Source organism: Rhipicephalus sanguineus, unplaced genomic scaffold, assembly GCF_013339695.2.
Source record: "Rhipicephalus sanguineus isolate Rsan-2018 unplaced genomic scaffold, BIME_Rsan_1.4 Seq703, whole genome shotgun sequence".
Taxonomy (NCBI): domain Eukaryota; kingdom Metazoa; phylum Arthropoda; class Arachnida; order Ixodida; family Ixodidae; genus Rhipicephalus; species Rhipicephalus sanguineus.
Window position 1 is genome coordinate 35,025 of NW_023615805.1, and position 17,632 is coordinate 52,656.

At 44.0% G+C, this 17,632-nt stretch overlaps 1 long non-coding RNA gene across 1 annotated transcript; it reads right to left on the minus strand.

Moving 5' to 3' along the window:
- Positions 1-283: 283 nt before the first annotated feature.
- On the minus strand, positions 284-17,412 carry LOC125756770 (uncharacterized). Its single transcript, XR_007414733.1, has 3 exons — positions 17,276-17,412; positions 5,842-5,994; positions 284-480 (listed from the first exon to the last, which is right to left on the minus strand). It is a non-coding gene; the product is annotated as an uncharacterized LOC125756770 (long non-coding RNA).
- Between the last annotated feature and the right edge of the window lie 220 nt (positions 17,413-17,632).

Here is a 17,632-nt window from a genome sequence, read left to right on the forward strand (position 1 = left end):
CTTATGGAAAGTTTGTTGGTGTCAGCCACTTCGAGAACTGTGGTGGTTCCTATCACTATTTCTATTAGACACCTTACACTGCCACCTAGTCAATTGCGTGAGAAAACTAGTGTGTGAATCTCACAGGGAACTTGTCATTCCTGGAAATATCACATCAATTTATGCAACTGGTTTATCCAACCACATGAAGCCATGTTTATGAAATAATTCGAATTCATTGAATGCATACTGCCTTACTTTCAGAGACATCATAAAAGAAGTCTTAATCAAAACATCTGTTACCCATATGGGCTGCTGGGGCAGACTCGGACTGTTTAATATTATGCAGCTGCAAAAAACAGTACATGATAACACTTGACGATGGTTGTACATGCAGATGAACCACCGATTTATTCTTTCGGCCTTCTGATAACTTTCAGCATGCCCCGCTCTGCCTTGGAAGAATTAGCTTCAGGATTCTCCGTGTGGAACTCGAACCATCTGAAATAAAGCAAAAGTGAATTTTATTTTAGACGAAATTTTCACACAGGACACAAATACTGAAATCTATTGCCAACGGAACAGTTATGAGGTGGCTGTGCAACCTGCAAAAAGTGGTTAGAGCCCTAACAGATATAACATGCTTATCACATTTCAAGCACTGATATTTAAGCAGAATGTAAATAACATGAGTAGCATAGTTACTCAGCTACAGCGTGCAGCATTTCTTCAAGCAAACAGGTCTGAAATTCCCACGCATTACAATTCACTACTCGACCAAAACTGTGTTGTAGCACTCACAAAAGCAGTAAAGCAATCAACAAGGTGGTGACCAAACAGTTCCCATGTAATGTATAAAGAGTGGCGACAGTAATGTGCTGGTTTAATAGGAAAGCTCATTTAAAAGCTTTAGGTATAAAATTTTGCCACAACAGATCATGAAATGTGTCCCTTCATATTCTGAATATTGCATGCATCAAAGGTTGAATTGGTGAAGTTGAGGCATGATAGCTGCAGACTTATTTAAAAAGCATGCAGTTCATGTGTGAGAATGGTGAAAATAAATATACGTATCAGGATATGTCAAGTCATAAACTCTGTGTGCTGCATTCTTTTCTGGTTTAAAATAGGAGGCATATGCTGCATTTTTCCCAGCTTAAAATGGTTTATGTTGAATTAGGGTGTGTTAAAAACAAGTGGGTGCCAGAACCATCTGTTTGAGAACATCACCTCTGTATGTCCCAACAGCAAACATGTACATTTTTTTCATTTGCATTATTTTCTCTAAGGGGACCGGGGGGTGTCATATTTTGTGGAGCCATCGTCTTGCTTTTCAGCTCCATTTGGTTGCGGCCCTGTGTATTGCTAAGGCTCCTTGAGAAAACACCTCGAGAGAATAAATCAGTTGTTCTTGCATGCTAGATTGGACAGTCATCTATATGCCTGCTTAGCCCACAAGACATCCTTGTGCCTTACTCTGTTCCCTATAACAGGTAATAAACTTTTCCCAATTGAAAACAAGAATGAGGAAGGTTATTTTAGGCAAACTTTCGCTAACTTTCATATTATGAATGTAACAGGTACAGAAGAACTGAGTGATTACAGTGAAAACTCGATCTAACAAAGTGATAAGGATGCTTGAATTATTTTGTTAAACCTGGAAGTGTTCTTTACGCATAGCATACAGAATAACCTGTGTAGCTGTATATATCACATGACTAGCAATTTTTTTCCTAAGATATTCTGCTTCAACGTGCCTTACTTCAAATTTCCTCACTTCCTTTACACGAGTCGTGTTTCCTGCATACCAGTCGCGGTCACTCTGCCTTACTACAGTGAACATGTGGCCACGAGAATTTTTGAAATGCTGCTCTATTAGCGGAGTTACATGCGTATGATGATCAAAATGCAGCCCTCCCTCGTTTCACTCTTTCATGCGCTACACTCCATTCGTTAACTTATCTCTCCTCCTGGGCAAGTATTTCTCCTCACCGTGCGAGAAGGATAAGCAGCGAATAGCATACCTGCAGGCAGACAAACAGGTTCTCTCAGCTGCTGACATGACCAGATTTTCTGGTCACGTCACTACCAACTCTGGGGATACCGAAAGGCCCAAAGAGGAGCACAAGATTGTTTTTTATTCCGTGGCTATGTTTGGCATTGTTTATCGTTGCAAAAGTTTGAACTCGAAGCACACATTTACTTGAAATGTTAAAAATAGTGAAGCTGGTTTTGAGGCCCTTCAGCATTAATTAGATTATATGGTTCTTTTAGTTAAAATTCAATTAATCTTTTACTGAATCAAGATTCTGATCTAACAGAATCACAAATAGGTAGGCGAGTTGGTTTGGGTTCATAATGAAGGGACAAGGGGGCAGCTGCTAGGACGAATACAAAGGACGAGAAGACAGGACACAGCGCATGTCCTGTCTTCTTGTCCTTTGTATTCATTCTAGTGCTGCCCCCTTGTCCCTTCATTTTGATCTAAATTTTGAAATAACCATTATTAATTCATACTGATTATTCTAACTTTTTTTTTCAACAATCACACAAATTATATAAGTCCATTTCTGTTAGCCTATCCACTTCTTAAGCCAATCCTCCAAAGTGGGTGTTGTTCAGAGCGCGATGCTCTCAACCATTATTGTGAGAAACACGATTACCGCATCAAGTTCAACAATGCCGGTGAAACTGACACTAAAATTAATCCCATGAAGAGACTTGGAATCATGGGAGCTTCTAAGCTCATATGTGCACAGCCTTCGAGGGCACCAGCAAAAAAGGGCAACACAATTGCATTGATCGTAATGGAAGAAAGTACAACAGAAAAGCGCTTGTATCTCAAAGGATTTCAGATACAAACATGACTTCCATTTTCTTTACTGGCCAATTGTACTATATACAATTCACCCAGTCTGTATTGTGCTCAGTTGTTTCTTGCGTGCTCCGTCATCTTTTTCTTATCGACTATTGTTATGAAGTTGGTGCAGCTGCTGTGTAAGTCTCCCTGGTGTAGACACTCGCCCAGTCTGCTCAGGGAATCTTGCAGAAAATGCCTATAAGGACTTCTTTTGGCAGCTTGTCTTTTCCCCATATGAGCCCTTGCCCAAGTTTGTACGCAGGAAGGTTAGCAGCCCCAACATCATAATTACACTGTACGCGTCATGAGGTCTCACTTACCCTGGCATGTAAGAAGCGCATTACTTCTGTCGGATACTGGCAGGCCAGGAGGGTTTGGACAAACAGTGTTCCACAGTTTTCATGTACTCAAGAGTGGAACTATTTGTCGAAAGTACTTTTGAGTTTTGTACATTTAGGAAGTCAGGTCTTCAGGTTTCGTGCAAATGCGACTGTAAACGGTCCAAGAGGGGCAACTGCTGACCTCTGGCAAATGCAGACATTATGCACAGATGGGCAGACATTAAGCTCAGGTACCAGTCCCTGTGTATCCTTTCTGTAAACACTGAAGGAATGCAGTGTTCTGTTGTTCCTGTTTGCCAACTCATCCAAAAGAATGTTAATTTCTAATCTGCTCCATCTCTACTGTGAATTTACTGGAATCTACCCGATGGTTTAACCCTTTCCTTACCAAAGATGAGCTGAGCTCGTCCACACAATTTGTACCGTACCGCTCACACCAAAGACGAGCTAGGCTCGTCCACCCTGAAACAAGCATTTGAAGGCGCCGCAGTTAAGCTACCCTGATTCAATTAGCTGTCTTCTCTTTGGCTTCAACAGATGGCACAGTAAAAAATTTAAAAACACGCTCAAAACATGCATTTTAGTCAAGGAAGGGCTTGATTCTGGCAACTGGAATTAGAAAATGGCATCCTCCTCTGTGCGCAAGAGGTGCGTGCTTGCTTGCAACAGCTCCATTCAAAAAAAAAAGTGCTTGTTTGCCGAAGTGTTGTGAAATGAAGAATTGCAGTTCTCCTGTGAATGCGGCAGTGACTACAAAAAGCAGCATAGTTTCTCTAAACTGCTGGATTCGGATGACGATCGTGCCTCAATACGTCGACAGAGGACGCCGTTAGATGTAACCAAACGCCTACCAGCACGTTAAAGGTTTGTTTTCAAGGACTCGCTAGTCCAATTGCGCTTTACATTTCAAATTTCAAAGAGACATTTTCTGCACTGAAGGCTGGAGATGTTAGGGTGCTTTCCGTGGTGCAGTGCGGTGAAGTCAATCATCTGCATATTTTATAACATACAAAAAATATGTCGCATGTATAATGCTAATAAAGTGTCCTTGAATAATTTTTTTAGTTGTTTCAAGACACTTAGAATCAACCAGCCAAATAAAAAATATGGGTATTTTTGTATCGATTTTGGCCAAAAAAAAACTCTCCAGGGAAAGAGTTAAATGGGTGTGAAAGCTTTCAGAGCAGCGCACTTAATCAGGCAAAAACAATAATGTACTATCTGCGTCAAATGAAACCCAAACAGCGGCAAGCCTTCACAATGGTACAGTGCGCGCCGTCCTGTCATTACCATTGACAGGCGCGTGCATCCGGTTTGGCCACACTGCGCATACGCGCACCCGTCCCTGGTGATAACTGGACGGCGCGCACTATACCATTGCGAAGGCTTGCCGCTGTTCGGGTTTCATTTGATGCAGATAGTACATAACACACAAAAATGCTTGGCTGAAATGTTTGTTTGTTGGGCTGAAAGAAGTGAGGGCGTGATTTTGCAGCCACTGTGACAGTCACCCATTGGCGAGTTGTGGACTTTCACATCAACAACAATGTCAGTGGGCATGGAAGTATACAGTTCTGGTTACTTATATTATCATTGACATGACCATTGAAGTGCGTACTGCTGCTCTCAACGCTCATCCAGCCCTACAAGAAAGGTCTCAAATTGATGTTTACGCCTTGAAGAGGCTCCTCAGTTTTTCCCTGGGCAATAACTACGTGTGTTTCGAAAAGCCCATGTTAAGTGCAAGTCCAAGGCACACCACGAATCTGACAATGCAGTGGCTGGAATATAATTCCATTGCTTCTTTCAGCCCAAAACCAATTATTTTTGTGTGCTATGAATATTATCTTTTTTGTGTGTGTGATTAATCGCTCTGCTTTGGAAGCTTCCAAATGCATCTAATCTATCAAGTAGATTTCTTTCAGTTCATGGTGGAGATGGAGGCAGACTGGGAACTACCTTTTTTGAATGTATTGGTAAACAGGAATAATGGAGCACTCTCTTTCAATGTTACCAGAAAGAGTATGCATTGCCCAGTACCTGAACATAATGTTGTTCTTCCAAACACTTGTGAAAGGCCAGTAGTTGCCTCCCTATTGAACCGTTACAGACGTATTTGCATGAAACCTGAAGACCTGACTTCCTATTGTAGAAAAAACCAAAAGAACTTGTCGATGAACAGTTACACTCCTGCATTCATGAAAACTGTGGAGCACCATTTGTTTACGCCCTCCCAGCTTCCCGTTGCCTGACAGAAGTAAAACGCTCCAATTTCTTACGTGCCAGCATAAGCAAGACCTCATCACGTGTACTGTGCAAATATAATGTTGAGACAATACTTCTTTGCAGATTAGCTGGTTCATACTAAATTCTGGTCTTGCTGCACAAGCAGAAAGAAGAAAAAAGGCCACTCTCTATCCTGTCTCTCTTTTTCCTTCCTTCTGCTTGAGCAGCAAGACTGGATTTCCGGATGACGTTGAGGCTGCTGACATTCCTGTGTAAAACTGAGGCGTGCACTTGTAAGTGGACGACGTCATTGTCACCATTGCGCTTTTTGTCGAGGTTGCACTTGGATACTATTATTCGGCCTAAGACAGAACAAAAAGAAGACCATTCAGCCACTCACGCTGCCATGAATAAAGTCCCTCCAAGGGCGATGACCTTGATCTTTGATGAAACAGCAGCATGAGGCACAGGCGATGCTTCAGTTGTGCAATGTTTCGTTGTGCGATAGTACTTTTGCTGTTTCTCTGACAGAGAACACCGCCACCGCCACTTTTGGTTTTCCATTTACAGTCGTGGGCCAAGATCGACCTGCACAAGGTCGCAGAAGAGGTTTTTAGAATTTAAAACATGACATCCAAACTTCTGCAGAAGAAACAGCTCCCATTTTGAAGAGGCGAACTCAGGCATTCTTTCTTAGCAGTTAAGCTCTGCATTTGCAACCTTCATTTTACTTATTTTTCTGAACTGCCACAATCCATCTAAAGCCAACCGTAATGTTCAAGGTGAATGTTTATACTGTATGTAAAGAGAGCACTAAGCTAGGTCACGGCAGCACAACCACAACTCCAGTTAACGGGATATTCTGGGCAGCATTTTTTTTTAAATGGCACATTTGGACACTGATGGTGCAACTACATTGAAAGAGATGCAAAAATTACCTCAGGGTGATTCCACGAGAGATCGAACATGCCTGTCCAATCAATATTTTTGTTTTGCCTGGGTTTTTTATATGTTATGTGGCCACATTCAAAGTGCACGGAACCGAAAATATTATTTCCAAAAAACGCTCCCAGCGTGCCAAAAAACTATTTGGAGGTGGCCGTGTGGCCATCCTGTTTTAGCTCATCACAATATTTTTGGATTTCACGGGCAAATTTAACGCGCAGTATAAATGTTGTGTTGAAATTTTTTCTGTTGGTTTTATTATGCATTACTGTGAATTACATCCATGCTTTTTTTATGCTGTCCTCAAAAGGAAAAAAATGTGAAAAAATGCCAAACACAGCCCAAATCAAAGAAGTTTGCTAGTTTGATGCGTCTTGGCGCCTTTTCTATTTCACACAGAAACTTCAGAACAATGTCAAATGTAGAAAAGAACATTTCCAACATTTCTATAGGAGATCGTTTTCCTACGGGCAGCGCAAAAGAAGAAAAAAAATAGTTAGAGAAGCCAGTTTTTTTAAAAAAAGGTCCATTTTCAAGAAATAAGATGAAGAAAACACCGGTCTCAATATTAACGACAATTTTTTATCGAAGAGCGCTTATGTCAGTGAAAACACAGTTTTAATATCATATGTCCTCATTTGCTTTGTTCACGAGATATAACGGGCCAAAATGACCCTTGCTGTGTGTGCTCACTTAGTGTGATCAGTGGTTATCAGCTTGCATTGTGCGTAAATCTACTTTGCTCTGGTAGCTTGTCAAGAAAAACGTGTTCTCAGATTTTATTTGTGTCTAGTGTGTGCGAAAATGGGCTGCTGCCATCCTCTGAAGGGCTAACGCGTATGTAGTTTGCAGCCTAGAACCTCACCTACAGGCATCAGAGGAAAGGTGGGCGCACCTGTTCAAGATATCAATCGCTTCTTCTTCCTGAAGAAATGCCTCGACTACCTCATCGCAATTCTCATAGATGTAGACAGGTTTTCCTTGAGGCGCGTAAAGCAATGCTAGCAGACCTCACAGGTGTCGCGAAGATCCTCACCCTATGGCAGTAGCTTCTGGAGGAAGACAACAACAAAAGCAGGAATGAAAGAAAATTGACGCAACAAAATGTTTTTCTCGGCAATCTTCTTTTTGCGGATGCGTAAGTAATCGGCACAGAATACTCAGACCTAGCCATGGGCTGCATGCATCCCGTGTAGTGAACAGCTAGACCAAGTCGAAACGTTTATACTGAACACCGCCGCACACATTTGCTCACTTAACTACTCATGGTTTCATATTTTATGACCAAGGATGTCTAAATGCTTTGGGGTGTGATAATTAATTTGTGGGCCAGACTCCTTGTCAAAATTAAGGATAATGCCCGTCTGGCGCCACCAGTGACGTCTGCTGTTCTCAACGTGGGAAAGCACTTTAGTAAAGTGCCAACAAAACATCATAAATTGGGCAGCTTCGGCCACTTATGGCTTAATCGTGCCGCACCGCACATTTTCTGGCTGCTGAAATGCTGAGGTAAAGGTTAAGATGATACAGGAAGACGTTACCTGCTACGCCGAAAACATGATAGCTGGAAGCGAAATTAACGACTCAGAAATGACTGAGATAACTTTTTACGTATGCTGTTTAGCACAGTGTGCGTTGAATGGGGAAGATGGTTAGAGTGGACAATGCACGTAATGAAAGGGAAGCAAGCAGGCAGTGAGAAAGCACCTCAATAACAGTGCGCCTGCTGATTGTATAGGTCGGCAAACTCACTCATGAGTCGACTCACTCAGACTCAGATCAAGCCGTGAGTCTGAGTCTGGTTGAGTCCGGCTGAGCAATACATTGGTGAGTTTGAGTCCAAGTGAGTCCGGTTGAGGGAAACTTTAGTGAGTTTGAGTCCGAGTGAGCCCTAAGCGCAACATATATTTATTGAGCGAGTCTGAGCGATCTCCACCCTTCATTGCCGACCAATGGACTTATCTACTCACCTATCGGCATTACTATCAGCCTTACACCGGCTTACATTTATACTCAAATCTATTCACACGTGCCTCAACGCACTAGCGTTCATGCTCCACCACAATGTTTATTGATAAGAGGTGTGAGTGGGGGCGGTGGTGCTAAGGGAGGGTTCCATTACCTCCTCCCGCAAACTCTTGCAGGGGAAGTTCTTGATAGAAATATCTCGTGTGAGTCGCACATTTCATAAAAACGTCCTTACTGGTTACGGGTGAAAAATAGCGCTAAAAAAGACGGGACAAGAAAGGACACGAGACCACGGCGCTGACTAACAACCAAATGTGCTTTATTCCTTCAGTCAGCATAAATATACTTCACCACTATCGTAATGAAATTACAGAAAACTCAGCCTGCGCAGAGGCAGCAAGGCGATCAACGAGACATGAATTCTATCTCCTTCGGAAGGAGGGAAATCGAGGGGAGGCTTACACATGCCTCGCCGCTATTGTAGATGTGATAAGCTTCTGAAATGAGGCGCGCGCTCTCGTCATGGTATTTTGACAAGAAAGTGGTATCGTTAACAGATGGATGGCAACCGCAACTGTTACAGTGAAGAGATAACTGACTATCTGTAGCTTGTTTCTGAACCTTGTTCGAATGCTCGCGCATGCGGTCAAAGGCACAGACAGTACCTGGCGTCCTTATGAGGTAGGGGTCGTCGACATCAAGGCGGCACAAAAACTTTTGCAGAAACACTCCCACTTATCGTTGCCAGGTTCCGCGCTCAGAAACAATGGCCCGGAACGGGCACTGTTCCTTGTGGGTCTTGGCGCTGAAGAAGGCCAAAAGGCTGGTCTCTTTGCAGGCCTTTACGGAAGATGCCAGTTTTGCAAGCCCGGCTTTTTCGTAAAGGCCTGCAAAGAGACCAGTCTTTCGGCCTTCTTCAGCGCCAAGACCCACAAGGAACAGTGCCCGTTCCGGGCCATTGTTTCTGAGCGCGGAACCTGGCAACGAGAAGTGGAAGTGTTTCTGCAAAAGTTTTTGTGCCTCCTTGATGTCGACGACCCCTACATAAGGACGCCAGGTACTGTCTCTGCCTTTCTCCGGGATGAGTGTCCAGTGGGCGTGCGTGCCTTTTCCGTGGATATCAAGGACATATTATTCATTGCCTCAGGAAGATGAGTGTACAGAAGTTAGCAACTGTATTGACAAATATGGGGCTCTTAAGTTTCAAAACGCAAGTGGAATCACTGTGGACAGGTTTTTAGAGTTTTTAAAGTTTTATATGCGATCCACCTTCGTCTGCTTGGAAGATAAGCTTTTTATACAGCGGAAAGGTGTGTGCATAGGCTCTTGCATCGCCCCTGTTCTTAGTGACATTTTATTAGCCAGCTATGACCGCAATCTTGAGAGCAAGCTAAGTAAGGCGAGCACGGTAAAGGTGATGCGATACGTGGATGACTTTTTAATCTTTTACAGCACTAACCGTTCTGACGCGCAGCCTGCTGCTGCTACAATTTTTTACGTGTTCCTCACGGAATTAAGTTCTTTTGAACTTACCACTGAGCATCCCTCAGACAGCAAACTGCGCTTCTTAGACTTGGAACTCTCGTTCTCAAATAGCCATGTATGTTGGAGTTATGCGCCCAGATCTCAAAATAGCCTTCTCCCTTTTTCCTCTGCACACTCGAAGATTGTAAAACGCGGAATTGCAAGAGCTTCCATGAAGGCGGCGCTAGACAGGTCCTGTGACCACCAAGTTGAAGCAAGTTTTCTTTCACAAGTAGCACGCCTGAAACTCGCAGGTTTTCCAGCAACGCTTTTGACTAACATTGCCGAAAGCCTCGTAGCAGGCTTTAAAAACAAGCGCTCAGCTGCTGTGCAATCCGAGACAAACTCGAAGCAAACTGTTGCGGTTATCCCGTACGTGCACAAAGTAGCGCACAATCTCAAGAAAGTTGTCAGCAGGGCAGGCGTTAGGCTGTTGTTTTCTGCCCAAAATAAGCTTGGTAGCCTGTGCCAGCAAGTCAACCGAGAAGAAGAGATGAAAAGAAGATGCACTAAGAAGCACAGGCAGAAGTTTGTTGAATGTTGTCAAGAAGTTGTATACAAGATTCCACTTTCTTGCGGGCGTTACTATGTCGGGCAAGCGGGGCGGTGCGCTAATGACCGCATGCGCGAGCATTCGAACAAGGTTCAGAAACAAGCTACAGATAGTCAGTTATCTCTTCACTGTAACAGTTGCGGTTGCCATCCATCTTTTAACGATACCACTTTCTTGTCAAAATACCATGACGAGCGCGCGCGCCTCATTTCAGAAGCTTATCACATCTACAATAGCGGCGAGGCATGTGTAAGCCTCCGCTCGATTTCCCTCCTTCCGAAGGAGATAGAAGTCATGTCTCGTTGATCGCCTTGCTGCCTCTGCGCAGGCTGAGTTTTCTGTAATTTCATTACGATAGTGGTGAAGTATATTTACGCTGACTGAAGGAATAAGGCACATTTGGTTGTTAGTCAGCGCCGTGGTCTCGTGTCCTTTCTTGTCCCGACTTTTTTAGCGCTGTTTTTCACCCGTAATCATGAACCAACCAGCCCAAATGCGTACCCTTCTACAGTCCTTACTGGATTGCAACCACTCATAACTACTATTTGAAGGTATAAGATCAAAAGGTGTATTGTAGAGCACCGATTATGTGAGATATTGGCGTTAAAGAGCATTTACACCATGATCGGAAAAGCTAACTTTGCACCAGCGAACTCATGAGTCGACTCACTCAGACTCAGTTCAAGCCGTGAGTCTGACTCTGAGTGAGTCCGGCTGAGCAAGGTGTTGGTGAGTTTGAGTCCGAGTGAGTCCAGTTGAGAAAAAGTTTAGTAGTCTGAGTCCGAGTGAGTCTGGCTGAGGAAAATTTCGGTGAGTCTGAGTCCGAGTGAGCTCTCAGTGCAAAATATATTTTTTAAATGAGTCGGAGTGAGTTCCAATATTTTTGCCGACCTATGGCCGGATTGTGGCATTTAGTTACAGATTAAGCTGGCCTGCCGCTGCATACAGATGCTTTGTTTGGTGTGCAAGGCGAGTTTTGGCAAAGTTACCTAAACCATGTGCTCACGGTGTCTCGCGTGCTCCAGATTAGCGAATAATTGCAGGGTAAGTTCAGGTTGTAGGCTGCAAACTGCGTAGGCATTAGCCCTTTAGCACATGCTAGACACAAATAAAATCTGAGAACACATTTTTCTTGACGACAAGTCACCAGAGCAAAGTTTTGCTGCAGCAAAACAATTAAAACTAGATTTACGCACAATGCAAGCTGATAACGAACATAAATCGCACTGAAGTGAGCACACACAGCAAGGGTCATTTTGGCCTGTTATATCTCCTGAATAATGCAAATGAGAGCATATGATATTAAAACCACGTTTTCATTGACATAAGTGCTTTTCGATAAAAAATTGTCGTCAGAATTGAGACCGGAGTTTTTTATTATTTTATTTTTTTTGAAGACGAGCTTTTTAGAAAAAAGTTGCTTCTTTTAACTATTTTTTTCTTCTTTTGCGCTGCCTGTAGGAAAACGATCTACAGCAGAAATGTTGCAAAGGCTTTTTTGTGTATTTGACACTGTTTTGAAGTTTCTGTGTGAAATAGAAAAGGAACCAAGGCACATCAAACTTGGCAAACTTTTTTGATTTGGGCCCTGTTTGTCATTTTTTCACATTTTTCTCCTTTTGAGGACGGCATAAAGAAAGCATGGATGTAATTCACAGTAATGTGTATTAAAATCAACAGAAAAAGTTTTCGACACAGAATTTATAGTTCGCGTTAAATTCGGCCGTAAAATTTAAAAATACTGCAGTGAGGAAAAGCTGGACGCCGCGCGCCGCTTTCAAATATTTTTTTGCCGCGCTGGGAGCGTTTTTTGGAAATAAAATTTTCGGTTCCATGCGCTTTCAATGTGCCCGCATAACATAAAAAAACCGGACAAAACAAAAATATCGACTGGACATGCATGTTTGATCTCTTGTAGAATCACACCTCAACTGAAATACACAAGACATGTAGCCTCGATAGAAGGGAGACAAGACAGAAACGAGACAAATCTCATCTCCTTTCTATGGTGGTGAAATATCTTCAGACACTCTTCCGTTGATACCCAATCCAAAAGTTCAGGAGAGAAACGATATTTATGCATGAGCATGCCCCACTACTACAGTGAAACCTCAGTGATACGAATCTCACGGGACTACCAAAAATATTCGTATCATTTAAAATTCGTATCAGCAGAAAGCATGAAAAATTAGCATGCGACAAAAGAAAGCTGGCGTACATTTTCATTTATTGTTTTTCAGGGCCGCAGCAATGTCCGCAAGAACCCTGAACGATTGTCAGTTAAGTTTTTAGATGTCGGCAATCATACCAGTACTGATAAATATAGGGCCCATACGTGCATATTTAATTAATGAACCAGGTGCGTTGTGACCCGCGACAGCAGTAGCCCCTTTAAAATTTTAGTATGTTTTTTTTTTCATGACACCGGAGTACTGCAGTAAAAGTAACGAAAGAAGCGCTTTGACGCCATGGATCAAGGCCACAAAATTACAGAACCACGGTCTTGTGTTATGACTTTGTTATCGTGGAGGTGTTGGGGATGTTTTTGGGATATTTACGGCCATGCCCACACAAGTGCGAAATCAACGGTCGTGCATGTTGACACTGCGAGGCATGACTCCTTCGCAAAGACCGTCCTGGTCTTCTTTTGGTCCTCATCCACCTTTCATAGGATGTCTGATGCATGAGGCAGGCACGTGTAAACACAGTACAACGACAGGAGCCCGCATCAACGCATTAGAAAAAGAAGCATGGCACTAATATCCTCTGTAATCTAAATGCGAAGGCACACGGAGGCACTTAAGAGCTTCAAAGATTCGGGCACACAATCTTGGAGGCCGTGACGCGTCTCTGAGGGTTCATTCTGACCGTAAGAAAAGTGTTTTCTGATACCGTGATTCTGACCATTTGGCGGTGCGGCGCGCATGCCCACGCTTCCGTTCCCGCGCTCGCACGTGCTTGGTACATCTTCCAGGACAGCACCAACAGCACCTCTTCGTACCTGTGCGGTAGCATACGTTCGTATCAAACGTCACTGGGTGAAAATTGGTTCGCAACAACCGTACTCCATTGCATTGCAGGCTAATGGGCCTTGGCCGGGACCAACGAAAAATTCGTATCACCCCGAAATTCGTATCAGCTGTGATCGTATCACCGAGGTTTAACTGTATTTACACTTACGACAAATGAGATTAGATGATAGTAATGCAGCAGCAAAGGCAAATTCTGCATGAGTGGTACCATAAACAAAGCATGATTTTAGAAGCTTGGGGCAAAACAGTGCTGCGCAGAACACATGCTGAGAGCTGTCACATGCTGGCTTCTTTTCCGAGCCTCTGATTACAAGGCATTCTCTTGGCAGCCAAATAGAATGTTGAACAAGATGTCAGGACCATAGTTGTGCATACTCCCACGGCCATATTGAAGTGTGTATGTGCCACGGCATAGCGACGACGATGTAACACAATTTTCAGCATGGGCCAAATGCCGCACAGATTTCATGTATACCTGCCAGGGCATGGTGACGACAATGAAACGCATGGGTTCCTTAGTTCAATGAAAAAATGAGGCCACTGCTTATTCAGTATCTATAAAGCCGGTCAATCTGTCATGCTCTCTGGTTTTTCTTGTCTCTCCCACTTTTAGAATGGCGCAACAAGGCAGATGAAAAAATGAATGATCACACGAACACAAGTGCCATCGATTGTTCGTCTTTTCGTCTGAATTGTTGCACCGTGCTAAATTTATGCATCCGTACCAACTCGCCCAATTGCCACTGCTACTGTCCTACTTTGTCACAATATCAAGGCTGCTGAAAGCCACAAAAGTGCGGCTGTGACTTTTGAAGGCCAACCGACTCAGCAACCATATGTGACACTGTACTTTCACTGCTCTTACACTTTTCATTTTCTCCCGACAGTGATGCATAACTAAATGGACTCAGACCCACTTATCCCCCCCCCCTACCTGATTTCCAGTTTTCTGTCCCTTTTGCCTGTATAAAACTATCAAGTAGCATTTGAGGCTTTGTGTTGTGCGTCACTTTGTTTGTGTCTGCCTCCTAACTTGCGCTGCCATAGTTATTAAAGTAAGAACAAAAAATAATTTAAAAAAAGGATGGCCAGGTAATGCACCGAACCGACAAATGCCAACACCTTTCCTTCATTTGCGCTTTTTAAGCAGAGCATAACTGAACAAATGAATCGATCAGAGCTAATTGGGATTATATGTGCAGTGCACAGTACCCACGGATTGAAACAGGACACTCGGAGCACATGGCCGTCGGTATATGCAGCGCCGCTCGTGGGTGCTCATGGAATGAAGGTGTTGCGTTGAGGTATAGAGCGAGGAGGAGAACATCGACGCAGCAGGTTTGCTCCTTCCGGTCGTCAACTAGTCGGCCTTTTAGTTCACCACACTGCCAGCGTGGCGCTGCAAGGCTTGCGTGCTTTCGTATGCCAACCGAAATGGCTCCCCAGTGCGCACCTCCTATATTGCGGCGCGAGCAGAGGACGCTCTCGTTGCACGCGCTTTGGCGATGTGGAACGCACGCTGTGCAAGTAAGACACAGGATTCAGCTAAGAGATTGTGCCTTACATGTGTTCGTTGACGCTACATTGGCTGCTGCTTGCAACACGATGCAGATTGGGCGTTGAACATGGGCGAAGAAAGCGGGAAGAACACAGACATTATTTCATTTCACCGTGATTTGTCACTGCGATTAACTGCGACGATAGCGGGCCCTGCACTTAAATGTTGGCAGAATAGACTGCTTACATGCACACTGTAAGGCACAATCCCTTAGTCTTGCACAGCATTCGCGCCGCATCACCAAAGCGCGTGTAACGAGAGCGCCCTCTGCTCGCGCGGCAATATAAGAGGTGCACACCGGCAAGCCATTTCGGTCGGCATATGAAAGCGCGCAAGCCTTCCAGCGCCACACTCTCAGCGTGGTGAACTACAGGCCAGCTTGTTGGCGACCGGAAGGAGCAATCCTGCTGCGTAGATGTTCTCCCCCTTGCTTTATACCCCAATGCACCACCTTGGTTCCATGAGGATCCACGAGCGGCGCTGCATATACCGGCGGCCATATGCGCTCCAAGTGTCCTATTTCAATCGGTGAGTACTGTACATTATACATGCTATGCGAGGTGTATGCGACTCCTGAGAGGTACGAGGATTATTTACATATTCGACTGCACCAATTTTCTCTCTAGCAAAGCGGCCTACCTTACCGCGCTGTATGCATGTGTCTAAAAAGAGGAAAGTAAGAAACACTACCGTAAAATCCCGAGCAAGCGCCAGCCCTACAGTGAGGGATAATCCGACAAGATTTGGAGGGGGGCCCTTGCTCGGTCATGAATCAAAATTGAAGGTGGCCGTGGATGAGCCGCTAAGAATACAAAATGCACACCCGTGCTTCTAATGAAATGCTTTATTGAATACGCATGCATTCCCTGTTTTCATTCACACTCGTTGGACAAATGAAAACAGTGAAAATGGTGGGAGGAGAGAATGGGTCGCATATTTGAAATCTCCCGAAGAAGGGAGGGGGGGGCGCTTGCTCGGGATTTTACAGTAAGCAATAAGTTAGGGAGAAATGAGAAACAGTAAGCATGACAGAGCTGTGCAGGCAGCAGCACTGAATATGTGTAAGGTCACACTTTGTAACTGCGTGCAATACTTTCAATGCACTTATTATAAGGTCAAGAAGCATTAATCAATTTCTTGAAGTTAGAAACTAATAAAAATAAACAGTATTCAGAAGCTGAAACAAAAGCAAGTGACCACGTGACAGGCTTTTGTTAGGTGTTCGGCATAACAGCATGAAATTTGCTTTGTCAAGGCGTGTTTATATATGCACAATCTATTTTATTTGTTCTGAAGCATTAAATGGGCAACAAAAGCATTACATAAACATCCTGTTGCTAAATTATATGCACCTACGTGTCTTACCACAAACAAGATGAGGACAGAAGGTAGATGCGTAAGAGTGCTGGTCCTGTTGCTACATCTTTCTTCTGTCCTTGTCTTGTTTGTGCTAGCACACTTACATTCCTCATGAGACAACTAGCCTATTCAGATCCTTCTGCCTCCTAACGTGTTTACATAAGCAACCGCACAGTACCATGCTAATTAAACCACTACCACACAGCAGTGTAATGTATACAACTACGTGAAGGCAGTACACTCATGTATAAAAAGCAACACTGACAGAATATGAAATCTGCTGCTTCGGATAAGGTTCACATGGTCACTCTGACAGAATATGAAATCTCGCATTGTGCATGCCAGTTTTCATAATCGTGGATGCTCGTTCGTACAATATTACTGACAAGTGAAGGTGATACACACGCACATACTGCACGAACACGTCTCTACGCTATGCTGAAAACACGGCTCCAGCTCACTATTAACACTATTACGTTTACCCAGTTCAAGTCAGTGTCTAAGCGCATAGTCAACACTTCACCATTAGTTTCAGCTTATTATACCGCTTCGCACACGAATCGCATTGCACACGAACGTGAGCACAAGGCTGCACAGTAAATGGCGTTGCAGCATTGCTTTGCTGTCTTAACAACGATGCAATGCGAGTGACGCCTGCGTCCTGCTCACTATGATGCTCATCAGACAAATCGATCATCATACGCATGCATGTTATCTCAGTTGTTACAAATTTCCTTCCGTAAAGCCGTACCGATGCGTCGTGGCTCTTTCTGCTCGTATGAGCGTAGTCATAGCGAATCGGTAGCGGGGACAATGACAATGTCACTCGCAAATGGGCATAAGGCTGCGTCTCTGCAACGCCTCGTACGCGTGCGATAACACATCCTTCCGCTGAGTTGCGTACTTTGTATAATAACATGTGCCAATTACCTTTCATACTGTCACGCAGTCGGTAGCCGGTCTCGTGTCGGTAGCCACGGGCGTCAGCCATCAGCTGCGGACATGCTGCGGAGTCCTACGAGCGCCCGTAGTACATTCCTTCGATTCCTTGAACGACTCGTACGTGACTGGCGCTTCAAAAAACGCACGACTTGCGCACGATCTTTGCACATCGCAAAAGGGAGGGCGGCACGGTCTCAGATGAAATTAGTGTTCTTGAAGACGTAACGAGCTCACGAGACGCTGACACAGAACAAAAAATAAATGACATTTGGCTTTGACTGTGGATGGCTTTGGCTCGTGAAGTTGATGAAAAAAAAAAAAGAAAAATACATGAGAGAGTCAAAT